We start from the raw sequence: 10,346 nt of genomic DNA, 5'->3' as shown, positions 1-10,346 counted from the left end.
ACGTGATGCCTGGTGATAGCGCCGCCCACAGGCAATAAAGAACAAGCAATTTATTTACAAAAAGACTTGTTGCCACTATATAAATCCATAGTGGCAATGTTAACAGTAATGGACAACCTTTAATTAATAGGGAACAAAATCTCTCCTCCTCTGGCATGGAGGACTGTAATCCTGAAAAATTCCCAAACACTGGATGAAATCTACCGCAGCTAAAAAAAAGGCAAAGTCGCGATAGCCTTAGAGGAATGTTTATTTAGAGCACACGCGGTTAGAGGCAGGTACTCCACCCGGTCTTCCTGATTAGAGGAGACAAAACATCCCTAATACTGCTCTATTTCCTGGTTCATTCTTTCCGTTTGACCATTAGACTCGGCATGATAGACTGAGAGAAAAGACAATGGATAGGGAAGGAGGGGAGGTGGAGGCTTACCATGTTGAGAGAAGGAATGACTTCAGCTGGAGAAATCCTGTGGGCGCTGCACCCATCGGTGATTACAGACCATGAATGGAGAAAAAAAAAGTAAGGCTGCGTTCACACATTGCGTATTTTTGCGCGCGCTTTTTGAAAATACGCAATGTGCTTTGTGTCTGCCAGCAAAGTGAATGGGAAATTCACTTTGCCGTTCAGACACTGTGTAATTTTACGCAGCGGGAAAGCGCAGCTGCGTAAAGAATTGGCATGTCAATTCTTTACGCAGGGCAGCCCGCGCTTTCTCACTATTGTGCCCATTATAAGCGATGGAATTACGCAGCGGTATTCACACACTGCGTAATTCCATCGCTTTTTTATGGAGGCGCAGGTGGATACTCACCTATCCAATGTCAGGGGAGAGGCGTCCGCTCCGGTCCGCTCCAATCCCGCGCTTCCAGCATCTACCGGTGAGCCGATCAGCTGTTAGCTAACTGGCTTGTAACTGGCTTCCGGTCAGCTGATTACAAGCCGGTCACGTGACAGTCAGCTGATCGCTTCACGGCAGATGCTGCAAGCGCGGGACGGAGCAGACGCGTCTCTCATCCATCGAATAGGTGAGTATCCATAGTCTGTACATACACTGCTAGGGACACACACACACACACACACACACACACGACACATAGACACACACAGTACACACAGACAGTACACATGTCACCCTTCATTTCACACTGCGTTTTTTGCTGCACTTTTTTACGCAGTGTGTGAATGGAGATGCTTTTTTTACCTGCGTAAAAAAACGCAGGTAAAAAAAGCAGGAAAATACACAGTGTAAAAAAACGCAGGGAAATACGCAATGTGTGAACGCAGCCTAAAAATGGCACATCCAACCAGGACACATAAAAGGGAAAACATTTTATTTGAAGAAAAAAGTTAAATCATGGAAATAAATTCAGAAACCTCAGGAAATCCTGATGCGTTTCAGGTGCTGAATGCACCCTTAGTCATAGGATGTCAGAGGTAACAAATAAATGCTGCTATATATCTTAAAGAACAATGTCCATTGACTGGATGATGAATTAATTAACCAATACTGAGGTATCAGGTGTTCGCATACACATAATGTGAGTACATGGCGTTATAAGCTGACATGAATGACAGATATATTAAATAAAAACAAAAAGACTACCGCAGGGAAACACAGCACCATCTAACACCAGCCCAAAAACCACACAACTGGATACCAAAGAAAAGCAAACACCCTGCCACACTCACCAATGGACTAAAGAAACCAGCGATCTTGGGAAAGAAAAAGGGCAGATTGTATTAACACCAGAAGTATGGATCCTAGCTGACTGACTCACAACTACGAAGAGAAGCAGTGCGGCTCAAAGAGGCACATAGCACCACACACAAAACCACCGATATCCTGCCGGAGACACCAAGGACCAACATGTCCCAGCAATCCCGGAAAGCCGTCTACAAATACGAGCACAGCAGACACGGCCAACACTGCAACACAAGTGCCAAACGCCATGTTACACGCAAAGAATGAACTAGAAGAACCAGCAATGTTAGAAGAAAAGACTGCATTGTATTGACATCAGCGGTATAGATTAGGGTAACTAACTGGAAGCCAACGAGGAATAAAGTGCGGTTTATTGGGGCGCATGATGCTACATCCAAATACACCGACTCTGCGATGGAAGCACTAAAGGACAACATGTCCCAGCAGTCCCAGAAAAACGTCCACCGATGCAGACACGGCGAGCATGGCCAGCGATGCAACTCAAATGCCACAACGTCGCCACATGTGAGTGAAATGATTATAGCAATCTATACCGGTGGCCTGGATGAACGGATCTGCCGGCACCATACTGGAACCTCTGAGGAACAACTGGTCCCAGGAGTCCTGACTGACGAACAATTGCTACCAATGCAGCAGACATGGCTGACAATGCAACTGAATGCTGCAACCTGGCCGCAGGTGAGTGGAATGAATATGAACAATTGTAAAACAACAAAAGCCAACGATCCAATGGACCGGCCGTCTACACTACTGCGATAGACACAGATGGAAATATATACAAAGTCCATAAGGGAGTTTTATCGTCTCTTACTAAACGCATTGCCAGATAATTATTAGGAGAAAATACAAGTGTGAATGGTGAATCAGATAGTGATTCACAGGAAGCCGATACATCATTTACAAAAGAAAACTGAACATGTGCACAGGGTCCGACTGTGGAATATATATAGTGAATCACAACTGATCATTAGACATTATATAGATTAAATGTCCACATTCCTGAATAAGGAAACACAGTATTTTGATGTAAAATTGAAATTAAATATACATCGCCGAGCCGAAAAACGAGGAAAATGTTCATAGATGAAAACAAATCATTTTTGAAGTTCACGCCATGGTGGTACATTGTGTTTAAAGTCAGGATCCAATACGCTTCCCTCAGGGCCGGCTGCTTTTTCCAGCTGCCACCACAGGCCACAAAATTGACCTTTTCGAGTCTGAAAAATGATGAACACGAGGAGCCCCCTTTATGTATTATGGTAAAGTGTTTGGCCGCACCAGAATACCCCGAGTTGTTGGTGATATTGTTGATGTGTTCGGCGATCCTCTTCTTCAGTTTACGTGTGGTATAGCCAATATACTGAAGCTGACGCTACAGCAGAATATACCGTATACCATGTGGCTGGACTCACAATTTATAAAGGATTTGATTGGATAGGATAAATGAGATGAAGTGCGCATAGAGGGGAATTCCTGTTCTCTATTGTCAGTAAAGCCACATACGCAGCATCAATTTATGCACAACCGGAAACCGAGAGCCATGTAGAAGGTGTTCTGGTATTACGCAGCATACTGGGGGACAACATATTCCCAAGGGTTCTTCCTCTCTTATCAACTACTTGACACCCCCCATCCAAAATAGTTCAGGGACATTTTTCCTGGTTAATAACCTGCAAGTATTTCAGAATAATATTCTTTATAGTGTTAAACTGTCTACTGTACGGAGTGGAAAATACAACATTCTGAGGAGAGGACCGTTTCAAATTATTATTGGTGCCATACAATAAATCCCTGCGTGGAGTGTTGCTCACCTGTTCAAATGTATGACGGATGTTAGATTTATCATCGCCTCTATCTAATAACCTGTCAGTTATGATTTTTCCTTCACTGGTAAAAGTGTCATCATTGGAGCAGATTCTCCTGGCCCTGGTATATTCTCCTCTGGGGATTGCATTGGTCGTGTGCCTGAGTTGAGAACTGGATGCCAACAGAATGGTGTTACCGGCAGTGTCTTTATGGTGTAAAGAAGTATCAACCCTACCGGTGACTGTGTTACCATGCAATTCAATATCCAAAAATGAGACATGGATGGACAGCTGGCTAGAAGGAAAAAGGATGTTACAATTGTTTGAATTGATGTAAGAAACAAACTCAGAATATGTGGATGTGTCTCCCTGCCAGACAAGGAGTACATCATCCACATATCTGGAAAACCAAACCAAATGAGTAGAGAATGTATTATTAATAGAAAAAAATTTTTAATTTCTTCCCACCAGGCCATAAAAAGTATTGCTAAAGATGGGGAGAACTTGAGACCCATCGGTGCCCCCAATGTCTGTAAATAAAATTTAGTACCAAACATGAAAAAATTATGTTTTAACAGATAATCCAATGATAATAAAATAAAATGTTTGAGGGCTGGCGAATACGCACTATACTTCTCCAAATGGTATGCAATAGCCACCATAGCTGTATTGTGAGGTATGGATGAGTATCAGTTGACCATATCACATGTAGCAAAAGAATAGTTAGGATGGCATTTGAAATGATCGAAAACCTTAAGGATAGTAGAAGTGTCCTTCAAAAAAACTGGAGATCTAATGAGTAGTTGGAGATGACCATCCACCCACTCACTAAGGTTCTCGTTCAGGGATCCAATACCAGAAATTATTGGTCTGAGCGGAGGGAGTAAAACCCCTTTGTAAGCCTTAGGGAGCCCGTGGAAAATAGGAATAATGGGGTATTCAGGAATCAACCATTTTCGTAATTTAGGGTTCAAAATACCAAGTCTGCTATATCCAGACTGTCAGGAAATATTAAAAATCTCTCAAATCTCTCCCTCCAAAGTCTTCAGCCGTCCCCCCTCCCCTATCCTATTTGGAGTAACAGGAGCTAGCAATCTAAAAAGCTGCTTCTATGCAAAATAGTAGTGTACAAAAGAAGTGACAAACTTAATTATCCAGGCTAATTACCATACGAAATGGAGCTCCTGGTAAAGGAGACATGTGTGACAAATAGACACTTTTGAACATATGGGCCAGAGACTGAATGAGTTGTGCACTTGATCAGAAATAACAAGTATGACACCTGAAAGAGATAGTAAACATCTTGTTAAGGCTTCAAAGGGAATCTATCACACTCCTTACAATAGCCGGGACAGTCCCAGCTGCACATGAGTTCGATCTCCAGACTCTGAGGCACCAAAATGAAATATGGAATAGCGTCATTTCTATATTTCCGATTGTGATAAGACATATATTTTTAGTGGCGGGGCTAAATAAGGAAGAGTATGCATATTTTTCTGTATCTGTGAGCCCTGCCGGTGAGCTGTAATGCAACAATGCAGAGATAACCAACAGCATCATGTTTGATCTCTAAGGAAAGGTAAAATCGCAAAAAAAATATGGCATCATTTGCTAACTTCTGCAATCATCGAGCGAGGAGATATCACAGAAATTAGAGATTTAACAAAACCATGAAGGGCGGCGACCAGGTCATCACAGGGGAGTGTGTGGGCAGGGCCCACTTTAGCATAAAAGATCAAGCCGAATATTGATCTGGGAGATACAAATTTTCATGTAAGCAGGGGTCACGTTCACTGAAACGGCCAAATCAATCGAAGTGCTCTCCTTCGGCTAAACTGAATCGTCTCTGTGATTGGTATAGTAAGTTCTTCTATTAATCCCTTTTATTTTGTGTAACTGTATATGCTGTATGGTTTTGTCCCTCTTTGTAAAATCTTTTATAGATTTTTTTCATAAACATTGCTTCCCTTTGGATTAAAGGGGTTGTCCACTACTTTCACATTGATGCCCTATCCTTAGAATAGGGCATCAATGTATGATAAGCCGGGGTCCCGCGCTCGGCACCCCCGCCAATTTGCTGTGGGCGGCGGCGGCCGACGGCAGGAAGTGCTTACCTGCGGTGCTTGACCGTCAAGGTGTAGTGGCCGGCACTTGTTACTGCACATCCGCCTCCTATTCAATTCAATGGGAGGCGGATGTGCAGTACCCTGCGGCGGGCACTACAGATGGACGGCCAAGCACCACAGGCAAGCACTTCTGGCAGACCGATAACAGCTGATCGGTGGAGGTGCGGGACCCCGGCCGATCCTACATTGATGCCCTATCCTATAGATAGGGCATCAATGCGAAAGTAGTGGACAACTTCTTTAAATATAAAATTGAATAGGAAGTAGATGAGAAAAACTCCAGCACCTTCTCCGTATCCATCACAAGAAATGTAAAGTTAAAACGTCCATTTTATTAGTTCCATTAAAAAAGTGCCATATGTAAGGCAGACCTTACGCGTTTCGAACCAAACAGGGGTTCTTAATCATAGGATACATTGCTATATATATGTTACTGTAAAAGTCAGAAGGCCGGTAAAACCTAGGATTTACCGGTAAATCTGGACATTTACCGAGGCCGTCGGTAAAAGCTCAAAATGAAAAGTAAAATTGGACTTTTACCGGTGAAGTCTTGGTAAATCTTAACATTTCTCAACAGCGTTGGTAAATGTCAGATGTATTCCATATAAACGAACGATTTTGGACTTTTACCTGGGCGAATTGGTAAATCTTTACATTTACCAGCATGTGTTGGTAAAAGTAACTACCAGCATGTGTTGGTAAAAGTAACTTTGAGTCACAGAATTCTGACTCTTACCAGCAGATGATGGTGGTAAAAGTTAACTAAACGCAATTTCCGACTCTGATGAAGGCCTTAATCGTTAGAAATATTTTTATTCTTCAAAATGCAAATGAACAAATACAAATAGGAAAATGCAAATAGAAAACATTTATGTGGGAAAATACTTCTCAAAAATGACAAATTACCGCAAATACAAGAATAACGCAACTTCAAAACTATGTAATTCTGAATGCAAATAGGAAAATGCAAATAGAAAACATTTATGTAGGAAAATACGTCTCAAAAATGACAAATTACCGCAAATACAAGAATAACGCAACTTCAAAACTATGTAATTCTGAATTCAAATAGGAAACATTTATGAAGGAAAATACTTCTCAAAAATGACAAATTACCGCCTGTGTTTCAAGTCCTTCTCTTGCAGCTTTTCGAACTCTTCTGACCGCACCAATTCTTCTATTGATTATATGCGAAATCAAAACGTCAGGTTGCTGATCATCATGAAGTTCTCCATCTTTCTCAGAAGGCTTTGACTCGGCACTTTTTTCTTTTAGGTCTTCATTATTCTTGGGAGGCAAAATGAGTTTCATATGCTGTTAAGGTGTGCGGACAGTTGGATAAGTCCAAAGCTTCTCCTTCCGTTGTGAACAGCTGATGACAGTTGGATTCATCCGAAGCGTCTGCTCTTGTCGGTGCTGACGTGTGATGAAAGTTAGATTCATCTGACCCTTCGGCTTCTGTTGGTGATGTCGGATCACTAGGTTCCTCTTGCAAACCAACAAACATTTTTTCAAGATCTTCTTCTGAAGAGAGATTTCTGATCCCATCACTAGGAATTTTGGAGGTAGCTAGACCCATCTGCATTGGTACTCCGAACATAGCTTCATAGGGCGAGCATTTTATTCCCTCATGGTATGCTCTATTTTTCATTGCTTGTACAAAGCGAAGGCCCTCAGACCACTTGGGTGTCATATTTGTTTCCATCCACCTTGACAACATGTTTTCAATGTCTTGATTTGCTCTTTCCACGGAGCCTTGGGACTGGCTGTGTCTTGGTTTACCATGCACTATTTTCATATCAGGCCACATCGTGCACAAACTCTTTATGACCTTGTTACGAAATTCCCTCCCATTATCAGAATGCAGAATACACGGGGCACCAAAAGTGGAAAAAATGTCAAGGAGGTGGTACGCAACCTCTTCTGCTCTTTTAGTGCATAAAGCACGTAGAAGAACAAATTTAGTGACGTGGTCTTGATAGACGAATATGAACTTGAAATCATTATCACAATTGGATTGCATGTCAATGAGATCGACTTGAGCACGAGAATTCATTTCACTGTGTAGGATGGGTTTCACAACAAGGCCTTTTTTGGTAATCTTCTGTTTTTTTCTGGCATGGCTGGCAGAGTCGCAGATAAATAACTATTGACTCCGTTGTGACATTTTTGAACTTACGGTTCACCTCCTTTAGGATCCTGGTCCGCCCTCTGTGGCCGGTACTGATATGCGCATTATGAATGACACTAAAGAGTTCTGCACACCGAACGTACTGCAACACGTTGTCTTTTTCACACGAGATTGGTGCAATTAACTTTTCATCACTTCCGACGGTCATGATGTCGTACCTCTTCAAACGCCTGTAGTGAATACTCTGTTTAGGTACCGCCACCTTAGCCTCCTTCACTTCTTTCAATATATTCTCGTATTTATCGTCCGTGAGATAAAAATTATTTATCTCGCTTTTTCTCCACCACTTCATTCAAGAGCTCCGAAAAACGATCTTTCATTTCCTCACTCATGATCTGACAATCAGCTAGTGCCTGTGCAGCTTTGACAGGCAGTCGGCTATGCAGCTCTGAGCAGTATGTGCAACTTGCAAAACACTCAGGCAGTCGTCCAGCATGAGGACAAAAACAGGAAGTACGCCCATTTACCCACACTGCTTGGCAAGAATCCCATGTTCTTTTGTAATAGGGTTACTTAGCATTGTGTGAAAGACTGTACAACAGCACCATCTACTGGTCTAACACTGCCATTGATGAGTTAGTGATTTTCTCCAGGCAGTGATTGGGCAGCAATCTAAGAAGAGAACCCCAGGAAACTAGGACTTGAGGCAGGAGCAATTTTAGGGAGAGTGAGAGGACTGGTGCTGTGCTGACTAGACTGAGCCCAGACAGGGCTGTTGCGCTGTTTCCTTCCAGCCTTTTCTCGGAATGCGATGTCTTCCGATTCCCCTGATCAGAGACTACGGTGCTCGGGTGGAACAGACCGTTCATGGCACCCAGCAGCTCCGGCTCAGAGCTTATCTGCATATCTTCTGGTTCTACCACATTGGCGCAGCAACGGTAAATCGTGTGAGCGGTGTTAGCGTCCACCTTGCAAGGGGCCCTTGGAAAGACTTTGGACTCTGCGCTCTACAGGAAGCTAAGTACAGGACAATTTATACACTACTACACCGGCAGCGTGTGTACTTCTTGTAACTTTTTGTGTGAGGGTGCTGCGGAACACTGATACCCTAAGATTCATAGGACGTTCTCTTTTGCATATTTTAGTGTGGGGTTAGTGATTGTATGTTAGCGGGAAGTGGGCACTTTTTGTATGATCGGAGCAATAATCATAGGATAGTCAGGATTGACATCTGTATATATAGAACATTACATACGTTAAGGATAGTCAGGATTGACATCTGTATATATAGAACGTACATACGTTACAGGGTAGCAGATAGCTTACAGGGTAGCAGATTTTGTTCATTGTTATTGCCATATTTTCCCCATTTACTCTTATTACATTTATAAAAACTTTTCCCACTGTGTCCTCCATTTCCTTGCCGTATCTGCCTAATCAGACACCTTTCCCGCGGTGGCTTACACTTTTTATTACACCCTTCTCAGCTACATTTACCAAGAAGCCGTGGTAAATGTGCACATTTACCAACTGCGCTTACACCCTTCTCAGCTACATTTTAATGTGCACATTTACCAACTGCGCTTACACCTTTCTCAGCTACATTTACCAAGAAGCCGTGGTAAATGTGCACATTTACCAACTGCGCTTGGTTAAAGTCAGATGTTCCATCTTCACACCTTATATTTCTGACTTTTACCACGCTCGACGGTAAATGTTAATGACGCGCCCCTGGGCGTGTGTCGCGCTGCGTTGCGCACGCGGGAGCTTACCCGGAGCCGGATCTCTTGAGGGTTGTAGTCTCGTGGCGGTGACCCAGTCCGTGCCCAGGGAGTCAAACTGAGCGGCGATGTAACAGCGGTAGATGCAGGACGACTACGCCACCCGTTGAATGCAGCTATGGAGCTGCCGCTGCAGGACAGTCCGCTGAGGCCGGTGGATGGATGGTGCAGCGTAGATGGTATAACCCCCAACGGGAGGGGTATGGCCTCAGGGCAGCAGATGTGGATGATGGGGGTAGCAGGAACCACTCAGAGACGGTGCGGTGTAATCCAGGGTCTTTACTGGTAACAACGATAGACCCTCCCGGAGTACTTGCTAGTGAACGGGGCCTGGTCAGTCCTTGAGCAGATGGGATCTCCCCTGGCCAGGCGGAGTTGTAGGCCTCCCAAACTGACTGTACTCTTCTGGCTACCTTGCTAGAAGCGGATATAAGTAGCCCACGTCCCTGAGTGTACCGTGTGGTGCTCACCCGTATGGCCGGTGACTCGGGGCCTTCTAATGGCTTCCGCTCCACGATGGCGGTGCTGGTCCCACGCGTGTGACCGTGCCTTCGGGTTTCTGGGCCTGAGGACCTGCAATCCCCTGCCGGTCGGCTTCTGCTGCTGGGTAAGAGTTAGTCCCCACAGCCTCGGACGCCGGGTCCGGTAAGAAAGCTTCTCAGTCAGGGCGAGCTCTGCAGCTGCCAGCCCCTGACTCGTAGTAATATTGCTCCCAATGAGCTTCTGCTGTTTCTTCCTATGCTGCTTCTCTGTCTCTACTCTCCTTGACTACTAACCCT

This window comes from Phyllobates terribilis, unplaced genomic scaffold, assembly GCF_046119375.1.
Source record: "Phyllobates terribilis strain yellow unplaced genomic scaffold, ASM4611937v1 Scaffold_140__1_contigs__length_4765195, whole genome shotgun sequence".
NCBI lineage: Eukaryota > Metazoa > Chordata > Amphibia > Anura > Dendrobatidae > Phyllobates > Phyllobates terribilis.
This window is presented reverse-complemented; position numbering follows the sequence as displayed.